This window comes from Rousettus aegyptiacus, unplaced genomic scaffold (genome assembly GCF_014176215.1).
Source record: "Rousettus aegyptiacus isolate mRouAeg1 unplaced genomic scaffold, mRouAeg1.p scaffold_m13_p_2, whole genome shotgun sequence".
NCBI lineage: Eukaryota > Metazoa > Chordata > Mammalia > Chiroptera > Pteropodidae > Rousettus > Rousettus aegyptiacus.
Genome location: NW_023416295.1, coordinates 76,047,357 through 76,060,405, shown reverse-complemented (window position 1 = coordinate 76,060,405; position 13,049 = coordinate 76,047,357). Strand labels below are relative to the sequence as shown.

Here is a 13,049-nt window from a genome sequence, read left to right as displayed (position 1 = left end):
AGTCAGAGCTTCAACATATGAACATGGAGAGAACACAATTCAACCCATAATAGCTGCTGACAGAGTGCAGGCCTGGTCCACCAGGGCCACCAGTATGATTGGTACAGCAGCATCAATGGAACTCCTGGAGCCGTCACAAGATGGCAGTAAGTACCAGCATCTGAGGGCTTTAATTAACTATAGAAATGTAATCAAGTGGAAGAGGTTATTATAGCAAGCCATCTTAAGTCAAGCATCACTTATATTTGCTAATTTAATTCACCAGAAAAAGCCAAAAGAGTCCTTTTTCCCTTCCACACCTGTAATAGTGGACAGAGTAGTAGTTCCTTTCCCACGAGACCTGGACAAAATGAGGAAATGGGAAAACGGGGGTCGAATAAGTGTCGATCTTTGATTTAATATCTAGTTCCAGAGTCCTGAAAAACTATGGCCTTTAAAGCCTTTTATAAAAGAATAAAAAGGTCTATACTTGACCTTGAACCAATGTATCACCCCCATCTAGGAAGCTGGGTTGGGAGTACCATGTACAAAAATCCTGAACCCCTGCATAACTCACAGTCCCTGATACCAGCCTTTCTGCATGTCCAGGTGTATATGTCCATGTAAAAGGCCAACAAAGACAAAAAAAAAGAGACCTGAACACAAAGGTAAATCACACAGCAAGAGCATCAAGGAACTGTGTCCTCACTGTTCTCATTCTGGAATACTGAGACTAAATAAGAAGGTAATTCTTTAACCAAAGAGTCCCAAATGCTACCATAGGGTTTCTGGCTGATGGAACTCATTTTTCAGTTTAGCCACATGATGTTAAAACCTGCAAGGCTCCAGAGACCTTTTCCTGGGCGCTGATGAAGAGGTATTCAAATACATAACAAGAAGGGATGCACTTCAAATCCAATTACTGCAAAGTGTTTATATTTGATTTACTTATAGGAAGAAAGCTGCTCCATGGTGTTCTCTGTTATGTTACAAGAAAAATAATCCTGTCAGTCTCTCTGTAAATCCCCTTATTCAAAGAGAAGTAAAATGTTACAGAAGACCAGAAAAAACTAAACAAGTCCCTTCAATGCCAGGTAGCTTCTTACTTGGCATGCAATAAACCAAAGTCTACTTACTTCAGTCCTAGAATTAACACTTCTGGAACCAAGAGAATTCAGCATGTGAATATGAGGATTGTTGTCTTTCCAAAAATCCTACTACATGTAGAGTCTCAGTCAGGCCACAGGCCTGGAAAGCTGTTAAGTTTTTAATAGAATTTAAAAACCATTCTCTGGCAACTCCAAGAGAAAGTAAGTCAGGGAACAAGAAAGGAGTGGGAAGGAGATTCTGCATTGGAGACACCTGCCACCACTGCTAACCTATTGCCGATCGTATCTCGTCATGCCATCATTCAGGCGGGAACAGCAAAGCCAAATGAAAAAGACAATTATCACCTCGGGGTCTAATCTACAGTTCCTAAATCAGATGTAACTGGAGTGGCATCACATCTAAGTGGGAAGACAAGGCCATCCCGGGGCATAGGGAGAAAACACTCAACCAGCATGTGCCATCAACCAAGGTAGTGAAGAAGGAAAATCTTTCAAACATCCATTAGATGCCTACTGTGTGCAAAAAACATGTGTTAAATGGGGCAGGGAAGAACCTACAGCACATACACATGGACCCTGATCCCCAGAAATGCACTCCAGTGAGGCAGTTACATCACAGTGTGAGGTTTGCCTATCCAAAGGGTACCAAGGCCATAGGGGTTTTTTTAAACCATTTTATTTTATTTTTATTAGTTTCAAGTATACAGTACATTTGTCATAGGTTGTATCACTTAATAATGGCAAAATCAAGAAGGGAACAGGTGACATTTGAGCTGGAATAGTAAGTAGATATGCAAAACTTGGGGAGAAAGAAGGCCATTCCCAGTAGAGGGAAGCAGACCAGTGAGATTAAAGAGTTGGGCTCATGAAAAGTCTTAATCAGCAGAATAAGGAGCACAAGCTTAATTTAGCAGGGAATGAGAGCCATTTCATCTTAGAGGGAATATGAGATGTGCTTTTAAAAGTTTACTCTATTATCCAGCAACCGTAGAATGAATAGGATGAGGCAAACTTGGAGGCAGAGAGTGTATTTATGAGGCTACTGCAGTAGTTCATGCACAAGGTCAAGATATCAAGAAGTGAGAGACAGTAGAAAGAGCTGGAACCCGAGAGAGCTCTGATGCACAGACAGGACAAAGGACCTGAGCAATGAAAAGGGAACGAGAGGCAAGGACTGAAGAAGAGGCCAACACATAAAAAAGGATGACCCACTCAACACTCATTGAGTGCCTATTTAGTGTACAGTGCACTGGCGATGCAAATATGAGGAAGGTACACCTCTAACCCTCAAGAAACCTAAGGGAGATAGAGCATCAGTAGCTACCATACTACAGCAAGAGCTACATGATTTGGGCTTTATGGGTAAATAGATTTGCTTGAATTTATTCATCATTCACTTAAACTTGAAATTCTCATCACCTTTCAGGCCTTCTTCTACCCTCCAGTCTTAAGCCTCATTGAGACATATTTTTTTTTAGAGTTATCAATGAGCTACACCCAAACCAATCCTATGAAGTTTAAGATTGAGGTCCCTATTTTCAGACAAGGATCTAGTGGAGATACAGAAAGGTTAAGTAACTTGCCCAAGGTTGCACAGCCAGTGAGTGGCCAAACCAGCTTGTCTGTCCCTAATCCTGTGTTCTTAGATGCTGGCCCCTCCCTGAAATATTCCATCCAACCTTTCCTCCCACTCTCAGAGCCCTCCTCCGTGTTAGCCGGTCAGTCACCCTGTCAACTCGCATCTGAGCTAACCGGTGACTGCTCTTAACCATGCACCTCTGGTCTGGTTTCTCCCAGTTCTTGCTCAGTAGTGCTTCCAGATAAATCTGCCTAAAACCAGATTTGCATCGCAAATGTTCATAGCCTCCTTATGTCCACCACATAACAGCTCAAATTCCACAGCCTGACATTCAGGGACTCCCACCACTGGTCAAATGCCACAACTTACATATGTTGCTACCTCCCATTTCTTTTAGGAGCGACAAACCATTTTATGTTTTCGTGCAGCCTTCACAGCCCATCAATGTGCTCATATAAGACAGTTATTAAGGTTTCCGTATAGAGACAGAGGTAGAGATGGAGATAGAGATAGAGAATCTCCTTGGAAATGAGAAAAAAGCAATGTCATAATAATCATCTATTCTCATATAGTGCTCTACTTGGCTTTTTGCCAGAGCTCAAGCTCAAGGACCTGTTTTATTGGGAATACAAGATAGGAAGCTTTTAGGAAGAAAAGACAAGTTATCAATACCAGGGTTGTATGGTAAAGCTTAAGCTCCTATGAGCTCAGCAAAGAGAGAAATGCAAGTGGACAGGACCTACCATAAAAAGTAGATTACAACTTGAGCTGTCTTTAAAGATGAGGGCAGAACTGAGACATGTGGAGAAAAGAGCATCAGGCACTTTCAGCTTTGCAGAAAACATGCAAATTCCCCCAAAGGTTCCACTGTGAGTCTAGATGCATTCAGTTAATATTACATGAGGAACCCCCATTCTGTAGCACTGAGCCTGACAGCCAATGAGGAAACCTGACAGAACACCATACCATTCCCCTGAGACTATTGACAACAGCAGCCCAAGTAGACAGTCTTCTCTCCCTCCATTAGCATCTCTCAGAAACTGAGCAAGACTGTTCACCATCACGCTCTTCAAAAGGCAGACGCTTCATGCCCCAGTGCTGTCTGCAGTTCTGTTTGGAGGAGCTCTCCTAAGAAACAGCTCTGATGAAAAGCCTTGTACGTGCAGATATAAGGTGGTGAGAACAGAGCCAGCACAGTAGGGAGGCTGCAGGGATTGAGGGGAGGGATAGAAAGTAAGCCAAGTCCCAAAATGACTATTAGTCACTGCTTTCCCAATCAATCAGTCCCCATCCAGGCAGCTCAGAACATGTGCTACTGCAGGGTTAATAGTTTCTAGTGACTAAAAGCTTGATTCATAAAAAATTGAAGACGACTCTGACTCTGGGTATGTTTTCACGCAGAGTTTTAACTCAGGAAGATGCTGGCTGCTTTGTGGCGGTTAACCCCTATGTAGACACTTAGCCACCATGCAGCCTTTCTGGAAGCTTTCCTGCCCGGGGAAGTGTAGAAGTGAACATGTGAGACAGGGCAGGAGGGTCATTTAATGAAGTCTTCAGGTTCTCTAGGTGAAGAATTTAAAGGCCATGGGCAACTACTTAAATGAAGATCCAGGGGAAATCCAGTTATTGGTACAACCCTTGAACAATGGGAATGCTGAGATGGCAGAACTTCCACACCCCACCTAAAAGCAGAAAACATGTGCCTCTAGCTCCCTCCTGAAACACTTTTAATCTGCATCACTCCGATTTAAAAGAAATGAAAGAAGGAAGCGAGAGAGCAAGAGAGAGAGGGAAAGAGAGAGAAAGGAAAATGTTGAACATTAAGGCAGCCTAAAGGTTATCTATTTCATCACGAGGCTTATTTTATTCCACTGAATGTGAATCTTAACTGAGAGTTTCAAATGAGTGTGATGCATCTGACTTCTGCTAGGTGGTAATTACATTCCATAACTTATTAAAGGAGAAATCCCATTTCAAAAAAAAAGTCATTACCACTAAAAATAAAAATGGAAGCTAGCTATTTATATGCTGCCTGTCACCATGTCCTCTCGCACACACAGCGGGATAAAAACAAAGACATATGTGGCACAAAAAGCTACTCTCCCATTCCCCTAGAGCCCGGGATACAACAGAACTGTAAATCAGGGAGGCACATCCACTGGCAGAAAGCCTGCCTGCAGAATTTGTTAATTTAGCTCCATTTCCATCTACTAGTTTAGATAATCAGCAAGTAAATATCATTTCATCAAGCACACAAATGTGCCAAATTCAGAAGAAAGCACAGAGGCCAATTCTCTCAATCCACAGAATCTGCAGCATATAAGCTCTACACTACAACATGCTGCACAGACTTAAGGTTGGTCGGTCTGTCTGCCTGTCAGTCTGTGTCTCTCCCTCCCTCTCTCTCTCAGGAGAAGAAAGAATGACAAGGAGAGGTTCTGGCAAAGTAGCAAGGTATTAGGTTTCACTGAACAACAAAAAAAAAAGGTAGAAAATCTATATCTGGGCAGCTTGAGGTATGTTCTGAATTACACTATGTTCAGGTGTGTGATCGATTACATACAAGTCTTTTTAACTGACCTCCACTTAGCCACCTGCTGCAGTGGCGGACACTAGTCCATCTGTAAAGTGCCCTAACTGGCCAGGCACTCACAGTTCCACTTCACCAGTTTTTAGCCAAGCAATGGTGTTGTCTGCTCCCAAATCTGCTTATGCCAGTTGTATCTATTAATACAATTACATAATGCTAACTATTTATAGTAATAATAACAGGTAGCAAATACTATGTACCAGACATTGTTTCAAGGTCTTTATTTGTATTCATTGATACAATTCTCAATAGCGATCCTATGAGGTATGTATGATCATCGGGCTTATTCTACAAAGGAAAAAACTGAGGCCACAGTCCAGCTTTAGGGCTCAGATAAGAACCTGGGCAGTCTGGCTCCATAGCCCATGCTTCTAACTACTGGCCCTTCCCACCTAAGTAGGAGGAATATTGATATTCATGAGAGCAAAAAGCGATGGTAGCTTCTAGGAATTAGATGAAAACCTTTGGAAAGCCTCACTAAAGCCACTACTGAAAATCAGTTGACTTCCCACCAGGTGTGGGCAAGACATTTGTGAAAGACTGGAAGAAAATAAAAATCACAAAAGATGTAGAATTTAGGGCTCAGATGACCCAACAGGTATGTATGTGCTTGCTCTGCTTTAACCCCATGAACTGGAAATCAGAGGCAGCAAGTTTAGATATGGTTTACAACAAGTTCAATTCAGAACTGCTGGCACAGAATCTATCTTCAAAGAAAGAGTCTACTTGCTTAACGTGTAGACAAGTAAACTTTGTATACATGAAGTTAAAACATAACATTAAAGATATCTACATTCCCAGCTTTATCCTATATTTTAATTATCAAAACACCTAGTCTTAATCACATCGGTAAAGATGCTTCTGTTGTATGTAGGTGTGCTAACACACACACATCCATACACACATCTCCAGAAATATCAAGAACCTCAAAATAGAAAATGCTGTCTAAATAAGTCTTGCCCCACCACTGGAAATCAAGCTCTTTGAGAGCAGGGTTTGCCTGCTTTGTTCATTCCCGTATCCCCCGACCCTAGGAAAACACCCACCACATAAAAGGCAATTGATTATTTGTTGAATAATGACTCCATAACTGAATGAATGAGAATTGTGTGCAAATACAACACTGGCTAGGTAAAATGAGGTCTAGATAAGCAAGACAGCATTGGGAAGGGTCCTTGCAGGTAAAGAAGGTGAACATAGTTTTATATGACTTCATTGTTTATAGCGTAATTCTTCTTGTCTCTGATCCAGCAGGGTAATGAGCAAATAATGTTATAAAATATAAGTCATATAAAGGACTAAAAATGCTGTCTAATGGAAGAAGGGAAGGGAATAAATTAATACCTGAGAGCCTACTAAGTACCAAATATTTTCAGACACATTTTCATTTTAAAACACAAAAATCCGTAAATTCATTCTTACCCCCTTAGAATTTAATATACTTGTCTAACAAATAGCCCCTTCCTCACGTTAAGACTTGCCTTATTAGTAATCCAGTAAATTTTTATCTAGCATGATCAAAGAATGGAATGAACACTTTATATTACAAATGACAGGGGAATGGAGGATCAATAAGCAGTTGCTGAATAATTGAAATAAATGACATATACTTAGAAACTATACTCATCTAAGTTATTGCTTTGGAAGGTTCTTCAGGCAGAGGAGCATGGCACGTGGCAAGAAGTATTAGCTAGTGGTTCAGAAGACACATGAGCTTAACAGCTCATCAGCTACATGGCTTTCAGCCAAGCACAGCCAACTGGGCCCCAGTTCCCTCATCTATTAAAGGGGCTAAATTTTCCCAATGAACTTGAAGACAATTTTAGGCCTATGTCTACCATATTCTGGGTGAGACCAAGTAAGTAACAATCAGGGCTACATTATGACTTTCATGGACCTTGAGCACTTTAGCCCTTTCCCCAGCAATTACACATTAATTACATATTATATTTTATTATATTTTACAAATTTATAGATGAGTATTCTAATATTTTCTATTAAAATATTTTCTTTGACCTAGAAGCTGTTTTATTCTACCAATTTTAAAAGAAATTAAAATATTTTAATGGGCACAAAACAAAAGTATTATAGGCTTAAAAGACTGTGTTGTGACTTAGGGATAAGTCAGCCTAAATCTATTCCGTGGGGACAAGTACCATCGGCCATACTCTCTCTAACCAGATCATGTACAAGAACCATGTTCATACAACACATGACCATGGAATAAGAGTGGCATTGCAGAAGGATCCATCTTGCTGCCTGTCCAAGATGGGAAGAAGGCAGGGCTTGAACCCCAGAGGCAAGTGATGCATAAACCAAACCAACAGTGTAGTAAAAACTGAATGACAAGTATTCCAGGGAACATATGCCAAGGCAAATGCCGAGGAAACTATGCTGGACTTGACCACCAAGCATATCTTTTCTGATTTCTACCTCCTAAACTGCTTCTAACATTTTCTGGTCCAAGTGATTCAAGTTCATTCACTTAGCACATATTTAGAGTGCCTACTATATTCTAGACACTGTTCAAGACACCTGATACCAAAACAAAGATCCCTGCCCTGGGGCTAATATTCTTCTGGGACAACAGCTGATAAACAGTAAGTATAATAAGTAAGTATATAGTGCATACAAAGGTAGTAAGAGATGTAAAGAAAGAGGTAGGACAGAGTAAAGAGGATCAGGAATTCTGGATAAGAGGGTGTTATAGTATTAAATAAAGCAGGGAAAGTAATTCTCACTAAGAAGATAAAGGTTTCAGTAAAGACATAAAAGCAGTGAGATAGATACCTGGGGAAAAGCTTTCAAGAAAGAGAGAATAGCTTGAGCAAAGGCTTGAAGATGGGAATGTACCTCTTTAACTACTCCCAAACTTGTCCTTAAAGGAGAAAATTAGAATCTGTTACCAGCAACCGAAAGCAATCTTTACTTTTGATGGAGGAAGGGAGCAGTTAAGATTAATTCAAACGAATTGAGTCTGAAATGTCCACAAAAAAATTAGACACATGAACTCTATAACTAGAGAGAGAGGTGAGCAATACAGGTATGCCTTTGGTCATGTGACAAACCCCTGCAGGCCTGTTCATGCTCTCTCTTCACCATCCACAGCAGCTGCAGTGACCTCATTTTTAAGATGGCAGCATCATATGAGACAAGGCTCTCAGATCCCAAGTCACTGCTTGAACGATTCATGCCAAGAAGAGAGGCTCAATCCACACAGGATGTGGTATGAGGGAGAAACTATTGAGTTCATTGTGTTAAGCCCCTGAGATTTCAGGCTGTTAAAACCTCTAGTGGAATTGCTCAGACTAATGTAACGGACATCTCTACAGAGCAGAATAGAACTTAGAGTAGAACCAAAATCACTGAGGGGTCATTCCTCTTTTGAATCTGTCTTGTGAGAGTAAGTAAAGACCTCACGGTTTCCAAGGACAAGAACTAATTAAGCCTTATCTTGTTGCAGAATAATCAGACCAGTGAGAAACCAAGCATCACTCGGAGAGTTGGAGAACTCAGGTTTATTATATTGGTGGTCCCAGAAGAGTTAGTGCTCTGAAGATTTGGGCTCTGAGCTTACATGCAGCTTTGTTTTTATAGGGCTTATTCTTGCAGTTACAATTGGCATGGGCCAATTGGTTAATTTGTCCTCAGGTGGTTACAGACCATGGGAGTTGCTATGGGTTACAGATATGCACAGGAATTGCTATGGGTTATAGGCAGTCATAGAGCACGAGATTTTCAAACAACACATCTCTTATCTAGACAGAACAAGCAAAAGGGAGGATGAGTCTCTAGTTAATTTTGAGGTCACCTTGCACTTTGGCCTATGCAGCAAGCATATATACAGAAGCATATCTACAGAAGAACAAAGAGCTGGTTATAAGGTTAGTCTTTTGAGTGGAAAATTCCTCTTTGGTCTTACTGGATATGTCTAAATTAGTCCATCTTTCACTCCCTGAAACTTCTTTAGGCTTTAGAACTTGGTTCTTCCCTGGATTTCTACTGTCTTACTGGCTATTCCATTTGTTTTTGTGCCTATCCCTGACATGGAGTATTCCACCTCAGCTGATACACTGTCTCTCCAGGGATCCCATTCGCTGTCAAAGCTCCAACTCCCACTTGCACACTCATGAGTTCCCCACCTATATCTATAGTTTTCACCTATCTCTTGAGCTACAATCCCTACTGGACGCATCTGTCTTGTGGGATGTGACTAACATTATTTTTGGGTGTGTCTGAGGGTGTTCCTAAAAGAGATTAACATTTGTATCAGTGGACTGACTGAGTGAAGCAGATTGCTCTCCCATGTGCGTGGGCCTCATCCAATCCACTGAGGGGCCAGGATGAAACAAAAGGGAAGAGAAAGGGAGAAGTGGCCTCTCCCTCTGACTGCTGAGCAGGAACACTAGTCTTCCCTCATCCTCGAAATGACTTATACCATTGACTACTCTGGTTCTCAGGCCTTCAGGCCTGGATGGCAGTACACCACTGGCTTTCCTTGGCAGATCATGAGACTTCTCAGTCTCCCTGACCACATAAGCCAATTCTTGATACTAAAGTGTGTGTGTGTGTGTGTGTGTGTGTGTGTGTGTGTGTGTGTCCATCCATCCATCCTACCAGTTCTGTTTCTCTGGAAAACCCTATACATGGGTTACGGACATTATAAACTTACAACTGTATTCCAACACAGATGTACCTTGCCTCTAAAATATGCCGCCTCCTCTGTAGTCATCTGAAACAGTAATAACAGTATCGTCCTGATCACCTGAATTACTAACTCAGAGTAACTCTTGCCTGTTCTTTCCCAGTCTCATATCAAACATCAAGTCATTTCAACCTTATTGCTTTCTGCTGGGCGAACTCACCTAGAACATCTCCTTTCAAAGGCCATGGCAGATTTTACTTTTTAATAAGGCTTTTTCCCTTTGTTACCAGACTCTCTCCTAAATCGAAGGCCCTAAATGTTATTTTAAAAGATTTTGAAATTTCATTTTATTATAATAGTTTGGATTTGGCCCCAAAGACCACATTTGAACTGAAGATCGGGAGAGATTTTAGCAAAGCAATTTAAGATAGAGAGTGGATATACCCATTAAACCCCAGGTGCTCTAGTAAAGAAGCCTCATAAAGGAAGAGGCCTTCTGGCCCTGGGCCCAAGGCAAAGCAAGGAGACTACTGTGGCACTTTCTGAGAACCACTAGTAGAAATGCTGACCCTTCCCTAACAAAAGGAAGCCATGTAGCGCTCCTCAGGATTCCAGGTCACTGGGACCACAGATACACATGCACAGATGTATGCACATTTGCACACACACACATGCACACACATGACCTCAATATATGTTGGGTCCTACCTGTCAGGGTGACAACTGTAACCCTTCACTCTCCCTGGGCTAAAGATTCTCTCCTTCTTTACTCCAGACCAGCATGCAGGAGACTTTGATACAGTTGGCATTGTTTCACTCATAACTGGATAATCTGTGTTCCAGGCTCAATCAATAAGAAAGAACCTTTGTTTCAACTTTCAAATACTGACCTTAGCCTGTGGACAGTCTAAACTAATTCCAAATCCCTCTCACAGGTACCCTCTCTCTCCCCAAACCCACCCTATCAGTTCAGGTTCATTTTCTCTTTCGCCTGGAGTATTGCAATAACCAACTAGGTGGTTCCAACATAATTCCCTTTCCTTAATTCTGCTGTCAGTGTCTTTGGATGAACACATCTGATTCTAACTCTCCCCAGCTTTAAACCTTCCATGAAAAATATTAGTGTGCCCAAGGAGGTATGCACCAGAATACTAACTACGGCACTCCCAGGAAAAACTGGGGGTGGGAGGGCGTGTGCATTCACCATGGGGAATGATTAAATAAATTTTTACCTGCAACAGGTAAACACATAGCTAGACTTGTAAGTAGTAACAAAGAAAGATGGATTAGACATACTGCTCATGAAAAAGCGAGTTTCAGAATTTTAAATGTATCTTCATCAGTCACTAAAAAACAAAAACCTCGACTCGAAGTATTGCAAGATGTTTTCTATAGGTACATGTGTGTGTAAAGGGACATAAATGGGACTGAAAGGTCACTCTCAAAATGGTAAAAGCTGAAGTTCTGAGGCAGTGGGAAGAGGAAAAGGACTGGGTAAGGGGTGCCCTCATGGGAATTCACAGCATTCACATACTGCATGTGTCATTTAAAATGTTAAGTAAATTCAAATATTAAATTTAAATACAAGGATTAAACCTAACATGTTTTTAAAACCTCCCCTGCATCAATAAGAAAAAAAAAGCAACTCAATAAAAAAAAAAAATGTGTTTTTGTAGTCATATTCATGAAGGCTTTCCCTAACTCAAGGTCACAAAGATTTCTTACTTTTTTCCCTAAGAATTTTATAATTTTAGCTCCTACATCTAAGTCTACGGTCTATTTTAAGGTAATTTTTGCATATGATATGAAGAAGGGAGGTTCAGCATCAATCCAGCATTTCTTAGGTGGATATACAGTTGTTCCAAAACAATTTGTTGAAAAGACTGTTCTGTTCCCCCTTTGAATTGCCTTGATATCCTTGCAAAAATCAATTGATTATAAATGTAAGGGTCTATTTCTGGGCTCTCAATTCCATTCCACTGATCTATGTATCTATCCTTATGCCAAAACCACTGTCTTGATTACTGTAGTTTTGCAGAAAGTTTGTCCACCAAGGTTCTTCTTCTCTGGATTGTTTTGTCAATTCTGGGTCCCCCTTCATTTCCATATAAATGAAAGAATAAGCCTGTCAATTTCTGCAAGATAGGAAGCTGGAATTTCAATAGAGATTGCATTGACTCTGTAGATCAATTTAGGGAATAATGCCATCTTAAAAAATATTAAGTGTTCTTATCCATAAACATGAAATGTATTTCCATTCATTTGGGCCTTCTTTATTTTCTTCTAACAATGGTTTGTAGTTTTAAGGTTAATTTTGCACTTCTTTTGTTAAATTTATTCCCAAGTAGTTCATTCTTTTTGATGCTATTGTAAGTAGAATTGTTTTCTTAACTTGATTTTTAAACTTTTCATTGCTATCACATGCAAATGTAATTCATTCTGTATATTTATCTTGTTTGTATTCTGCAACCTTGCTGAACTGATTTATTAGTTCTAATAGCTTTTTAGTTTATTCTTAGTATTTTCTATATACAAGACTATGTCACCTGCAAATATAGTTTTACTTCTTTTCCTATCTGGATACACTTTATTTTTCTTGCCTAACTGCCCTGACTAAACCCTCCAATACAGGGATGAAATGAATAGAAATGGAGAGAGTAGATATCCTGATCATAGGGAGAAAGCATTCAGTGTTTCACCCTTAAGTATGATATTAACTGGTTTCTCATAGATATTATTTATCAGATTGAGGAAGTTCCCTTCTATTCCCAGGTTGTTGAGTGTTTTGATCCAGAAAGGGTCGATTTTGTGAAATGCTTTTTCTGTGTCTATTCAGATGACTGTCTATTTTTGTCATATATTCTATTAATATGAGGCATTACACTAATTGATTTTTAAATGTTAAACTAACCTTGTATTCCAGGGATAAATCCCAGGTTGTTGTGTATAATCCTTTCCCATATTGATGAATTCAGCTTACTAGGATATAGCCTACATTTTAACTATGAAAATAAAACAATCTTTCCTTTTTGAGAAGTGATCTTTGGTATCTCTGTCAAAAATGGAATGTTGCACTGAAGAGTGACAATTGGCCTTAAAATTTAAAAATAATATTGCTGTTAGGTAATTAATTTGTGCAAAACCACA

At 40.2% G+C, this 13,049-nt stretch overlaps 1 protein-coding gene across 7 annotated transcripts in view; it reads right to left on the bottom strand.

Annotated features, from left to right (window-relative positions):
• Nucleotides 1-13,049, bottom strand: part of TMEM163 (transmembrane protein 163) — a 342,830-nt gene that overhangs the window by 112,468 nt on the left and 217,313 nt on the right. The window lies entirely within an intron of this gene.